Here is a 14,210-nt window from a genome sequence, read left to right on the forward strand (position 1 = left end):
AACTGTTAATGAAATTAAAGCATAAGCAGATGGTGCTCAACCCACAAAGTTTCTTACTTAGTTTGTTGTCTTTTTAAAAATTGGCAATGAAAATGGCTCAGCAAGAACTGTTCTGACTTCAGTTGCTTTTCTTTAATAAGACAGAAAAGTATAATGTTAAATAGTGTGGTTTAGAAAAAATACAGGATTTTTAGTGAAATTACATATATTGTTTTTCATATTTGAACGGTTTTGTCACAACTTGGGGATTCAAATTTGCTTTGGTTTTAACTTGTAATAAAATGTATCCCTTTTAAGGATGAAAAAAGAAAAAGAATAGCATTTCATTAGGGTTGCAGCATAGCAGCACCCTGTTTTGTTTCTCAATTCCTGCCTTCATGGATTTGAAATATATAAGTAAGGTCTCTGTTTTGAGCTAATTAAAAAGAATTCTACATATGACAAGACAAAGAAAGAGGTATTTATCATTTTAAGTTGGCTGTAGAAAATGCTTCATCTGTAATAACATTTTGAAGCAAAACCAAAAAAAGTAACCAAGCTACCTCCTGAAAGTGTCTGGGATGCTAGTGTCATGTTTTCTATGCCTCCTGTTGAGGAAGGAAAACCAAGGAAGACAATACTGAAATAACATGTTCTTCAGAGAAAATAGATTGTTCTGTGCATGCTTTAGTCTTGAAAGAAGATGTGCTACACTCTCACTTAAATGAGGCCTTGAAGTCAGCTCTTCAAGGCTCATAGTATATGTCTTTTTATCAGCCGTGCATGTGTCAGTGTTGCATTTATCATGCACCTTAGACTGCTTCACCTGCTCTGCCTCTGCTAATCCATCTCCCACAGTGTTATTCTAACATGCCAAAGCTTCTGAGAAGCCTTCAACAGCAGCTATAAAATATGTTGGATTTTTTTCTCACCTCTTCCACGTTTTCCTCTCATTTGCCTCCCCTCTATGGAATATGTTCCTCCTGCACAGAACCAAGACCCTTGCTACTGATTAGCTTAAAAACAACATCTCAGTAATCTGCAAAGGTGGAAAAGGGTGGGAGGTGGATTATTTTTTGGTTTTTGTTTGCTGCTTCTGATGGGATATGCGAGTGCATGTCTACTAGTATATCACCTGCCTCTGAGCAGCGTTCTTGGGGCAGCAGCGCTCCGGTCTAGAAGGATGGTGCGTGGGTTTCCTGTGCCTCAGCTCCTGCTGGTGAGGGAAAAGAAGCTCCTGCTGCCTATGTGTATCACTTTTTGGAGATGCTCAGTTCCAAATGCTGTTATTTCGCTCAATATAGGATAATCCTGCGGCATGAGATTTACTGAGTGCATACAGTGGTCTTGAGTACTCTGTGGAGGTTTTGCAGCCCTGAGTGTCTGAAGTAAGACTGCAGATTAGTCTCTGGGATGCATTTCTGTAATCTTGGTGTGCAAGAGTTGAAGACTGCATGTTTTCTGTCCCTCTCTGTGTTTTCCAATACCAGTCTAAAATACCTGTCTTGAACACTTGCTTGTTTTTTAGTTATGTAAAGCGTACAAGAAAGGTTGAGCTAAGGAAGGCCAAGAAGTGTTGACTTGATGGTGAGGCCATGAAGCTCTTTGAGCAGGTCCAGATGCAAACTCCTCCTCCAAGGTCACCAACAGAAAAAATATCCTCAAGGCAAGCAGCTATCCATATCTTAATGTCAAACCTGGGGCAGAGAGTTGCCCTGGCCCAGTTTTGGCAACGTATGGTGAGACCCTTGAGGGCTCACCTACGGAGCAGTGAGTAGGTGTCCAAAGTGTCAATACCATTGCCATTATTTCATATAGAGAAATAGAATAGGGAAATCTCTGTGAGGTGCAGAGTCACTGTGTTAAGTTTTTAACTTACCTTTTCCACGAACAGTCAACATCAGTCACCTTTCAGGGAGTTAACAAGTTTTGCTTCTGTTATTATCTTCTACCAAGGCTGGTGATGACAGGGGAGTTGTCAAGCTGTTGTGATAAAAGGGAGCAGGCTGCCAGGATAGTTCGTGTAGCCTTTAATCTTTGTGTATGCCTGAGGGGCCTTGGGAAAAGAGGATGGCAGGGAGCAGGCTGGATTAATTTTTCTGGATGAAATGGATATGTCCTGGGGGTTGGCCTACTTTAAAAATAATTAGAATTCTTTGAAATCTGCTGTCCTTGAGCACACTTCATCTGTCCTACGTCCCCCTTTCTCTGATTCCCATATGCCTAGATCTTGCGGTTGTGAGATGCCTCATGCCTCTTGGGGAGGTGTTTGTTTTGGTGATATTTCCCAGAGGTGTGTAATTTCTAAACCCAAGCTGACTTGTGTATATGTGTGGTGAAGTGCACACAGGGACTGCAGGTAATCAGATGAAACTAGTTAGGTTTTTGCTGCTGAGCTGAGAGTAGAGAGGCTGCTGGGCTTACAATAAGGCTTATGAGACACTGATTTTTCAGATCTTAACATAATTTTTATTTTTACTGGAAACAATATGGTATCTTTAAAAAAAAAACAACACACAAAACCTGTATGTTTGCATTGGGTAATGAAGGTATGATTGGATATTTAGAAAGAGGCGTGATGGTGATCACTGATAGCAGCCAGTACAAGTCTATGTTACTGTAGTGAAGTGCATTGATCTTTGTTATTCCAGATTCTTACTCCAATCTCATCCTCAGCTGAAGAATTAATACCTCAGTTTATTTCTTTTTTTGCTTTGTCGGTTTTTTTTCCTTGTTCATTCTTTGTGGGATTGGGGAGTTAATTAGACTTATTCTCACAACACTCTGTTCAATACATTACGAGTTTTCTTGTGGTGCAGTAAGATATTAAGTGATAACGCATATCTGGAAGCAAGGAAGAAAGACAAATGATCAGACAAGTTCTCTTGACTTCATTCTCTGTAATAGCTTGGGCAATCTATCTTCTAACAGCTTTGTCACAGGATATAAAATGCGAAGCTTTTTGCTGGAAGAAAAACTTTTATTTTAAACTCTACATTTCATGTCTACTATTAAAGAAGTCTTCATGGCCTTAAATGCTAAGCAGCGAAGTTTTCACTGATAGACTTGGCCTGTTAGCATTGCTGCAAAGGAGAGGCAACTTGAACAGGTTTTTGAACAGGTTTTATCTTGCACGATACTTTAAAGAATTTAGTCTGTTCTGATAACTTGTCAAAATACTGTTTGCAGTCTTATTCCAGCAATTCTAATTTTCAGGAACAGTTCACAGCTGTTTACTTCTAAGAAACAGGCAGAATTTTTATCTATTAATTTGGTTTATCCAACTACCATTAAGTACTACTAAAGCATAATGTTGCAGGCAGAATTCATTAAACTTTTTGGATAGATGCTTAAAAAATATACTTTAAGAGATTAACTGAGTAATATTTTCTGTAATGCCTTAAAATCTCCGTCAGTGAGAATGCTTTCACATATCAGAAGTAATTCTATTTTACCACCTTCTTTTTTCCATCCTCAAACCAGGGATTTCCCAAGTCCAGAGCAATGTACTTTTTACATATTTACTAAAACGACTGGACATTTATTTTTAAGCCTGTTTTACTGCTGAGGAGGTTAAGGTTTCAGATACAGAATCAGTATCTTATAGGTGAACCCATTAAATATTCCTGTGTGTAGTTGTATATAACTGACTTTCTGTAAGTCAGTTTTGCTTTACAAATGGAAACCTTCCAGCAGTGGATATTTGAGATCTATTCTTAGTCTTAACACCAAACCCCAAAGCTTTCCTGTAGGAATTCCCATTTTCTTGCCTGCATGCATTTGTTAATTTCACCAGACCTTAATGTTGTTTAACTGTGTTTATACCATACAGACTCTAGGACTCAAAGAAACTTTAAACTATATGAAAAAGACCAGTTACAGCAACTCTGATTAAGCAGTGTTTTACAAGCAGTGATGGGTTTAGTGCAGTGTCTGTTAACCTCTGTGGTTCCTTTCCCTTCGTACATTTTTGCTTTTAAAGTTGCAGATTCTTTACTTATTTTGATTTATTTTGCCTGTAGACTGAAGAAATGTTGCCAGCAGTACACTGGCACATTGCCTTTATTATCCAGCTATAGTGGCATAAAAGATTGGATACAAGAGTGAGAAAATGCTTATGTGGAAGGGAGTTCTGCCTGATATTGGGGGGAATTTTCTAAAGAAGGGATAGTACTGGAGATCTGGAAATATGTGTTCAACTCCTCATGCTCTGAAAACTCACTCTTTTAATACATATTTTAATGAGAACTCTATTGCTGCTGTTTCCTGACAAGGAAGAAGTACCCTCACCTGGTGCAGGGCAACCACTGATTACACACGTTTTAACTCTGCTCCAAGAATTTAAGACTGTCTCCTTAATTCTGTAGTAAGAGGGTAAATAATCTTCTTTTTGTAGCTTTGGTTTAAAAGAAGGAGATTCATACTGCAAAGAATATCTAACAGCTGTGTCCTTTTATTTAGATCATAACTGTGTTCCTGTATTGCCAGTAACACTCACCAGAGAAAGCTCTGAAGAATAGCCCTGGGTGCCTCAGGTCGGGGAGCAACAGCCATTGCCCAGAACCACCCCAAACAGCCTGGTTTGCTGTTTATGGGCTTTCCCTGCGCAGAAACACTTAGGTTCTGAGATTCCCAAAGTGGTTCTGGGTTTTCTCAGAAAACCATACGGCTCAGCCAGCCTGCGTATTTTTTTCCCTGATGCTCTCAGTGCACTGTGACTGTCTGGCCCTAAATTCAGTAGGGACGTAAGTGCCTTCATGCCTCTGCTTCCTCAGCACAGCAAGTGTGTCTCCTCCAAGGGAGAACAAAGGTTTAGACTGGTGCTCTGGGTATTTTCGTTGTTGTGGGCTAAGGGATTGTTGCTGTTGTTTAGTTGGGTTATTTTGTTTTAAAGGTACAAAGGAAGCATACCCTTTCTTGAGTCAGGCAGCTGCTCTTCCTGCTAACCTACAGGCACTTGTGCTCTGCGGTGACGCAGCAGAAGTCCTGAGGAGGGCTCTGGGGATGGCCAGAAATCACTGCAGGGGAGCAGGGCTACAGAGCCCTTAGAATTGTAGAATTATTTAGGTTGTAAAAGACCTTTGAGATCATTGAATCCAACTGTTAGGCTGGCAATGCAAGGTCCACCACTAAACCACGCCCCTAAGCATGTCTAGATGTCTTTTAAATACTTCCAAATACTTTAAATACTTCCAGGGATGGTGATTCCACCATATCCCTGGGCATCCTATTCCAATGCTTGACAGTCCTTTCAGTGAAGAAATTTTTACTAGTACCCAATCTTGCAACTTGAGGCCATTTTCTCTTATCCCATCACTTAGTACCTGGGAGAAGAGACCGAACCCCCAGGTCGATACAACCTCCTTTCAGGTAGTTGTAGAGAGCGATAAGGGCTCCTCTCATCCTCCTTTTCCCAGTTCCCTGAGCCATTCCTCATAAGACTTGTTCTCTAGACCCTTCACCAGCTTCGTCGCCCTTTAGTCCCTTGTCTCTGCACTATATCTGCGCACAAGTTGTTTCAAGCAGCCTGGGGAGGCAGCTGTGTTCCGTGTGTTTTTCAGCTATCCCTCGCTTCCAGCAGGTTTTATTTTTTTTTATTTCCACTTTTTTGTTTTGAACTTGCTCAGCACTGGGGCTCACCCTGCTTATGAATGCCAAATTGGTTTGGCTTTCCCACACAGCTGGCTGTGGGGAGTCCTTGATTGAGCTCAGCGTGCGGGTGTAAGGGCGCCTGTGTTGGCACAAAGGCAGGGCGGATACGGGTAGCAGAGCAGTAAACTGCTTGTAGAATTGAATCCATTCTACTCTGGAACATCAGCTTGAAAAATCCAGCACCTGTCAGACAAAGGTTTAAATTCACAGAAAATTAGCAAAACCAAAAATGTGAAGGCAGCTAGTCTGCAGCAGCTAAATAATACACTTCCATTAATTTTCTGCAAGAACTAGGTGCATCTTGTAATTCGTATTCCTGGTATTCCCCAGTTCACCTTGCAGTAGAGATGAAAAATATTACCTTCAGATTCTACTGTGTATCTGCAGTTCTGGGAAGATAAATGTCACTGTAATGCATCATGGTATTGACATTCAAAAGTCTTCCAAACTTTGCTGTTTAAATAAAGTAGGGAAGTCAGCCTTGAGTCCCTTTACCCAGTAGGAAGAGTAGGCGATTGATCATTATTTTTTGCCACACCTTATATAAATCTGACTTCCTTTACAAATCTACAGTTGTTGTACTGTCAGGAATTATAGAGCTGGAAATTCCATACTAAACAAAAGGAAAATATGCTGTTTCCAGGTAGAATATAATGTCTGAAATGACTTTCATTGCTTATGGCTTTCAGCTGCTCTGTGCCAAAGAAATACGTAGTTTCTGCTGTTCACGTTCTGCCAAAATTATTAAAAGCTGAATAGGAAATTAATTGTTTAAGCTTTTATACTTTTTAATCGAAGTAACTTGAAGATTCAAAAATTCCAGCCCTAATGATGTCAGAAAGGTTATTCAGGTTTCTTGTCTAAGATCACAGGTTTATTGGATGGACCTGAGGAGGTCCCTAGTCCAGCCGCCTCAAAGCAGGATCAGTTGTGTGATCAGACAGACTGCTTGGGGTTTTGTCTAGTTGGGCCTTGAAAACCTCCAAGGAGGGTGACAGCACAACTGCTCTGCCTAACTTGTCCCCCTATTTGGCCATTTTCATGGTGCGAGGGGTTTTTTTTATATCCAGTTGCGTATTTCCATCAGTGTCACCAGAGAACATACTGACTGACACCTCTTTGTTGCTGTCCCTCATGTTTTTAGTTTGCCACGAGACTTAAAACTGTAGAACTGTTTAACTGCATTTGAAGAAAAGTAGTGTGTTTTCTTGTGGTTTTTTTTTTTTACATTGGGTCTTTTTGTTTGTTTTGCTTTTTTTCTTTGGTTTAGTTTACTGGAACTGTTTGGTGGGGTGAGTGACTCAGTCTGATTTCCTATCTATTAGCTTAGAAGATTTCTCCAAGTCTGCACTTTATGATAAATTAATGTATGAGAAAATGTTCATCTGGGTAACTCGCAAATCAGAGTTTTAAACAGAGCACATACCTTATGTTGTGCTGTTGTCACTTGTGTGCAAGATCTTTTTAAAAAGAAAGCACCTCATTCCGAAAGGTGAATGATTAATGACAGCAATAATACTGGCTTAGTAGACAACCATGTGAATGTATTGTCTCTTACAGAAGAGGCAATATTGCTTTTCCTTACTATTTTCAATATAATAGTGGTGCAGGTTATTGAGAGGTTGCAAAACCCAGTGGATTTTATTTCTTTTGTATTTTGATTAGAGTATCTTCCTTGTGGATTTCTTGGTTTCTTTTGCTGATACTTTTTTGATGTATAGTAAAGAAGTCTATATTGTTTACAGTATTTATTTATTTATTTGTTTATTTGCAGTATTATTATTTACATTAAACAAGTCTATATTGTTTGCTCTCCTGTCCTGGTATGTCTCTCAGTTCATCCTCCTCTGGTATTTGATGGCTCATGCCTGTAGCTTCTTTCACACTGAAAATCAAAATTCTTTCTGTTGCAGTTCTTCCTTTTGGGAGGCACTGTCTCTCCCCAGCCAGACCTAAGTGTGAACTGCCTTACTGACTCTTCCTTCTCCAGCTGCTGGCCGGATTTTGCCCTGTTGGAGACAACAGATGCTTTCCTGGGCACTGCAGAGAGCTTTTGAAATTGAGTTTTCTGACAGACTTTACCAAAATTTTCTGTGTTAGAAGTTAAAGTGCAAGGCTAGTGTGTAACAGTCTTGGTTCAGTGAACTGCATTCCGATTGAAACACCCATTTAATGAACTGGATAGATCATAAGTATGCTTTATTGATATCTTTTTAGATGCAGTACTGAAGGGCATAGTCTTCAGAAATGCAATTATCAGCAGCTCCATTTGAAGCCTACCAGGAGTCCACACTCTAGGGCTTCTGGAAATCACTCCAGCTGGGAACAACATTACTGGGACGAGTATAACCTGAGGAAAGGCTTGCTGTCATTTTGAGATAAATTTTTAACCAAAATTCTATTCATGTTATTGACATGGAGAGTCTGAATTGCCAAGACTTCTGATTCCATAACAAAAAATGTTTACAAGAAGTGAACATTTGTTGAAAAGATTACAATACTTTAGAGAAATGCCTTTTGCTGTTTGGATGGTGGGGATGTCCTGTGATTAGACCCGGTGCTGAGAACACTTGACTTCCATTCATTGCAAGCAAGAGGGATCCTCATGCATCTTTTGTTCTGTATGCGCTGTATACCAAATAATTTAAACAGCAGAATCCTGCAGTCTAATTACAAAGGAATTGGAGGATGATAAACATTTGCATCTTCTCCAGGCACGTGGTCAGAAATGACTGTGAGTGTACCTGAGCTGGAAACACAAAGGTCATGTGAAAACTTTCTTCAGGATCTGACAGGTATAGGTGAGTCCCTCGGACGATGTTCAGGACTAGAGGCTGATCCATGCTGCCACATTAAGAGAAAGTATTAGGATTTCGGTTCCCAAAGTCATCTTTGAGAGTAATATTTTGAACGTTAGTCTCTGGCAGCTTCAAGTTTAGATTGCTGGCACCACCGTGGATCATCTGCACTAACAAAGCAAGTGGCAAGGCAACCTGTTTCTTGAAGTCCAAGTGCAGCGTGTCTGCCTCTCCGCTAGATCTTGTTGCCCCAATGTGAGCGAGGCAACTTCCATAGTCAGAATAAATCTGCTGCATGGAGACTGCGCAGCTGAGTGCAGGACTGGAAGCTCAGTGGAGACATGTTCAGTGGTGTCCATTTGACAAGTCTATGGGCTGTATTCAGTATTCTTGCTGGCTATCTGAAAGATGCAAAGAACTATTCTCACACATAATGTGGCTTCTGAAGCAAAGCTATAAAATAGATTTTGATATTCATCATATTTACTTCACAGCAAAACAAGTGTCCTAGTCTGAGCTGAACAGAGACAATTCTGCTCAATGATTTCTTGTTTTCAGCTCAGTCTCATCTAAGAGGCTGCACTTTCTGAAGTCAACAGCATGTTTTTGCAGACAGTGTCTGCTACTAGAAGTGACTACACCTGATGTTTATAGTTACTGCCAGGGATTGATATGCAGAAATGCTGTTACTTAAGACTTGCTCCTGTAGTGACCAAGGTCACTGCCAGATCTTTTGTGCCACGCTGGGGGTGTTGGGCGGTAAAAGGGACCACAAGGAAGTAAGAGGTTGTACCTCAGGGAAGGAACAGCCAGGTGACCAACAGGAGTGTTCCAGTCCCTATATGCCATATTCAGTATAAAGCTGAGAGATTGCAGGGGTTAAGCACCGTTTTTTCTCTCTTGCTCTAATGGCTGAGGAGAACTCTTGTCCTGTCTTCTGCCTTTGATCCTGATCCTGAGTTCCCAAATCCAGCTCCTGTACCTGGTTCCCTTCTGCCGCTGAACCCGGGGCTTCCCTGGTGCTGCCTGCTCTGCAGCACCAGTGAGGATTGCTGTTGGGTGGGAACTGGGTTGGATATCGGGTTTGTATATATATTTAATTATTTTCTTTATTTCCTTATCAATACTATTGGTTTTTTGTTAGAGCTGTTGTAGATTCCTTTTCCAATCTGTAAGCCTCTCTGCTTCGTTCCCTTTCCCTTCCCATTTAGGGAGGGAGAGGGATTAGAGAGCATCTGTCAGTGTTCAGTGGCCAGCCCAGCCCTCACCGTAACGTCACTGGCTCTATTTGTCACAGAAAGAATAGATAGTTTACAACGATTGATTTATCTGTTCAACAAATTGGTTCTGACTAGTTTAGTATTGTTGCACATCTTTTTTCCTTTTTATGCTTCAAATGCATGTGTAATGTTGATTTATTTCACTCTTTTTTTCTTAAGTATGTAGGACAGATAAGAGCTTACCTTGCCTCAGCAATTCAGTAGAATATAACTAATTTATTGGCAAATAGCACATATATTCTCTTTAATATACTACATAGAAAGGCACAGGAATGAAGGGTCAGGGAAAGATGACACAGGGAGCACAATCATAACAAGTGATTTCTCTTCACTTATCTAGACAAGCAGTACAAAAGGTAGTTACATAAATATTTTGAATTCCTAAAATCTCTTGGGAAGCTTTTAGAAACGAGTTTTAGACTGTATGCGTAATTTCCATACAATGTAGCTATTGGCTTCAGCTGGCTGTTTCTTTGAAAAAGATTTCAAAATGGTAGGATTAATAAAATTGTGAGATGCATTTTTTTAAAGACAGGAATAGGCTTTTGTAAAGCTTGAGAATAGTAACAATATTTCAGGATAAATGAAAATCTAATCATGCAGCTTGCTTCTTAATAGCAAGAAATATGAAATGAGATTGATGTGTCTTTAAAGATTGAGGCAGACAAGATATAGCACAGAAGCCTGCATCCCTTGATCAAGCGTGTCCATCAGTGATGGATTCTTTTATTGTAAATGTCATTTACTCACTGAGAAATATAAAACAAATGCATGATTTTTAAATATCCATCTGTCTCAGATGACTGAGAATCAAGGATGAAGTTCCTCCGTGGGCTTTAACAAGTACAGTGTTCATAGCTGATGCCTGGGGGGGCCAGAAAAGCTGTCCTCAGCTGCTTGGAACTTGAGGATTGATGGCAGGTTTTGTTTCTTTCTGAGGCTTTTTCCCTCTGGAGGGAAAAATAATAGAAGTTGGATATTTTCAATAGCAAAGTTACAGATTATAAATTGTAACTCTTTGGTCTCTTGCTTTTTAAATTCAAAGCATATGCTTGTTTTTGCCTGCTTATATCTGCAGCTTAAAATTTGAATACTTGCATTTTTGATTGTCTAAGTCCAAAAGAAACAGCTTCATCTCTCTTCAGTCTGTAGAGAACATACCTAAAAGGGGTTTGTCTTAGTAAATAAGAAAAGCCTTGCCCCCTTGTAGTCTACTAACAGTACTTGACAGGAAAAGGAGGATAATCTTTCCTTTATGGAAGAAAGCAAAGCTGGACAGAGGACATTATAGGAGTCCTTAAGAATTTCTAATGTCCATATGAATAAACATGAGTTCTATTTTTAATATCTCATTCAAACATGCATAAAATGAAGGCTATTCCTGGAGTGAGACAAAATGTGGAAGGAGCAATGACTCAACTAGAAAGGTCACAAGCTTCATTTAATGTGGAAATGTAGTAAGGAGGATAAATCTTGTACCAAACTTCTTTAGTAGTGCTGTGGTTTAAGCCTTTCACCTTGAAGGGCACAACTTCCTGGGGAAAAAAGGCAAAGGAGGTTTTTCTGGATGGGAAAGAGATGGCTTGCTGTTGCTGAGCCATGTGCAAGAAAGTTCTTAGCATTTGTAGCAAAGCCTTGGTGTGGGTGTAGGGCTGGCCAAGGCCAGCTAATGGGCGCAGCAGACAGGGTGACGCAGCTGAAGATCAGAACGCGGAGTGAAATAAGCACCAGAGAGCTCTTGGTGACAGAAATGCTCGTGTTCTGGATTATGGCAGTGTTACAGTGAAATAATTCGTTCTCTCGTGGCTGTTTTCTCTCTTTGTCTTTTACCTGATTGCAAAAACTATTGGAATTGTTTGTCAAGCACTTGAAAACGTGTGCATGTGGCAATAGTTACACTACATGGATCAGCATATACTAAACTGAGAAGACATCAACACACCACCATATTTTTCAGATACTCAAGATTGTTTGCTCTTGATTTTTGTTAATTATTGAAGTTGAAAAGAGATCTACAAGGGAAGGAGGTGATTTAAGCTAAGAAACAGGACCTGCTTTCCTGTCTGTATACCATTTCGCCAGGCTACTAACAGAATATCTGCTATTCTGCTAGCCTGTAACTGGCAATACAGAGAAGAGCTTAGTTGAAAAATTAATGCCTTTTTTTTCCTGAAGAAGGGAAGAAATAGTCTGAGAGTCGTAGACAGAGACCAGGTGTCCAGAGGCTCTTTTGCACCTTACATTCAACTCTGATGGAGAAAATTATCTTAAGCAACTGTAGATTTTGCTTTTAATACTCACAATTTTTGCAGTTAGGCATTTATAAAGTCCCTCTCGAGAGAAAAATTGTGGACAGTTGTGTGTGATATGCTCCTCTTTTTTCTTGTATCCTCGGGAAAAACTTCCTAGGCCAGAAAGGTGTTGGTTATTCAAATTATTATGAAGTAAATATAATAAGCCCAAGTATGGTTTTCATAAATTTTATTGTAAAAGTGTGATAATAAATGCCTTTGTCTTCAGTCTATTTTGCCAGTCTTGAGTTGAAAGTATATTTTTCGATTAAAGAAAAATGGATTTGGGGGATTTCAGTTTGTCAGGCTTCATTAGAGAACTGCATCTTGTGGTTGTAAGGTGTTCTATTTGACACAATCCAAACTGGAGTCTCAGGAAAAGCATGGGGAAGATGGAGAAAAGCATCTAATACCTGACTGAAGCCCTTGTATGCAAGCTGAAGGGCAGAGTTATGTTTTCCTTTTTTGTCTGTAATTTTACTATTCTCTAGATGTTATGTGAGCCATTCAGCACTGTTTTCAAAAATCTGATTGAATGTGAAGCATTGCTCCAAACCACGTAGTCATGTGCAAGTGTGGTCCTCCTAATCCCACAGAGGAGGGACACGGGGAAAAAAATATCTTGCATTTTCTGACATCCATTTCTGCTAACCATTTTGCAAAAGGGATTTCCTGATAATTAACTTTTGTCTAGAAGGAAGAGTCGGGAAAAAAATTAATCTACCTTCTGCCCCACTATAATAGGGTAAGCAGTGGCACCATCTTAATCAAAGCACTGTAAACAAAACTGGAAATTTGAAAGAGATTAAAAGGAGAACAGAAGGTTGCATTTGAACAAAATACATAACAACAAATGTTTATAGAAATGAGAGATGATAATATTGATTAGAGCCAGCCAGAATTCTGAGCATTTGGAGACTTCTCACAGCCTTCATCTGCTTAAACATGTTTCTGGGGTTGGCTGTATCCCTAGAAGCCAGTTTGTTTTACTTTTTGTTTAGAAGGGCTTCACTCATCTACTGCTTTGCTCCTCCTGTGATCCGTACAGCAGCTGGCACGTTTGCACATTTGCTTAAGGAACAAGTCACCTTGCTGAACCTCTTGCACAGAAATGTACCTCATGGGTTCCCTTCAGGTTGAGAGGTTGAAAAAAGAATTATTTTCATTAAGTTTTATAAGAGAAAACAAGGTTTAGCTTTCTAGGCAGTAAGTGGTGTCCTTCTTGTGAGTAGATGCAACTTGACATCTAAGGCTTCAGGTGAATTGTTGCTTCAGGAAAAGAGGGAAAACTGAAAGCAATTGGGTCCTTAGAGTCTCTGTTTTTGAGACTAGACAAGAAACTAGACTTTACTTTGGAAAGACAAGGGTCAGTGCCTGGTGGATTTTGCTTACCTGGGGCAATTTTTCTCCCTGGTGCCACAGTAGAATCATAACTGTGCCCCAGGGCTTGGTGCTCTCCTTGCTCTTGGGCCTCTTCATAGGGCTTGGCTGTTATCATAACAGCATTCTGAACAACTAAATTACAGGAAAATATTTTAAATGGCTGAATTTAGCGTGAAGTGAGTCAACTGGCATACAAATTCAGTTGTTTTTTTTTTAGTTTGCATGGAGTCTCATCCTATGGCGTAGCAACCCGTGTGTGCATTTGAGGGTAATCATGCTGAACAGGTGCTTCGTTGTTGGCTTGGAGGTCTGAGTCACTGCTGTCTCTGAGAATGAATTACCGTGGATGGTGCTCTGCAGAAGTTAGCAGTTGAAATACCACGCTAAATATATGCTAATGACAATGTAGGCTGCGCTGTGGAGAATTTTGTCTGTTGTGCAGAGAAAGAGGGAAAATTATGGCCATTTGAAAAGCAGCTGATGGCAGACTCTTAGGGTAGAAGCACAGTCTCCGGGTCACCTGGTTGGACTTGGTTGGACTACCTGACATAAACAGACTTACCTTGTATGATGTATGTATTTGTCTTTTCTTGATTTATGTCATGTTCATTAAGAAGAGCGGGGCAGGATCAGTTCAGGCAACCTTCAGGCAAGGAACACATGTGGTCTCTGGTTTCTTGGGGACCAGAGAAATTGAAGTTGGATGCAACAGAGAAAGCCACTTAATTAACAAGAAGGAAAAACACACCTGAAAAGATGCAGTGTGTAGGGAGATACTTGCTTTTATGCTCTTTTATTTTTGTTCTCTCCCACTTAATCACTTAGGC

This window comes from Apaloderma vittatum, unplaced genomic scaffold (genome assembly GCF_000703405.1).
Source record: "Apaloderma vittatum isolate BGI_N311 unplaced genomic scaffold, ASM70340v1 scaffold13424, whole genome shotgun sequence".
NCBI classification, from domain to species: domain Eukaryota; kingdom Metazoa; phylum Chordata; class Aves; order Trogoniformes; family Trogonidae; genus Apaloderma; species Apaloderma vittatum.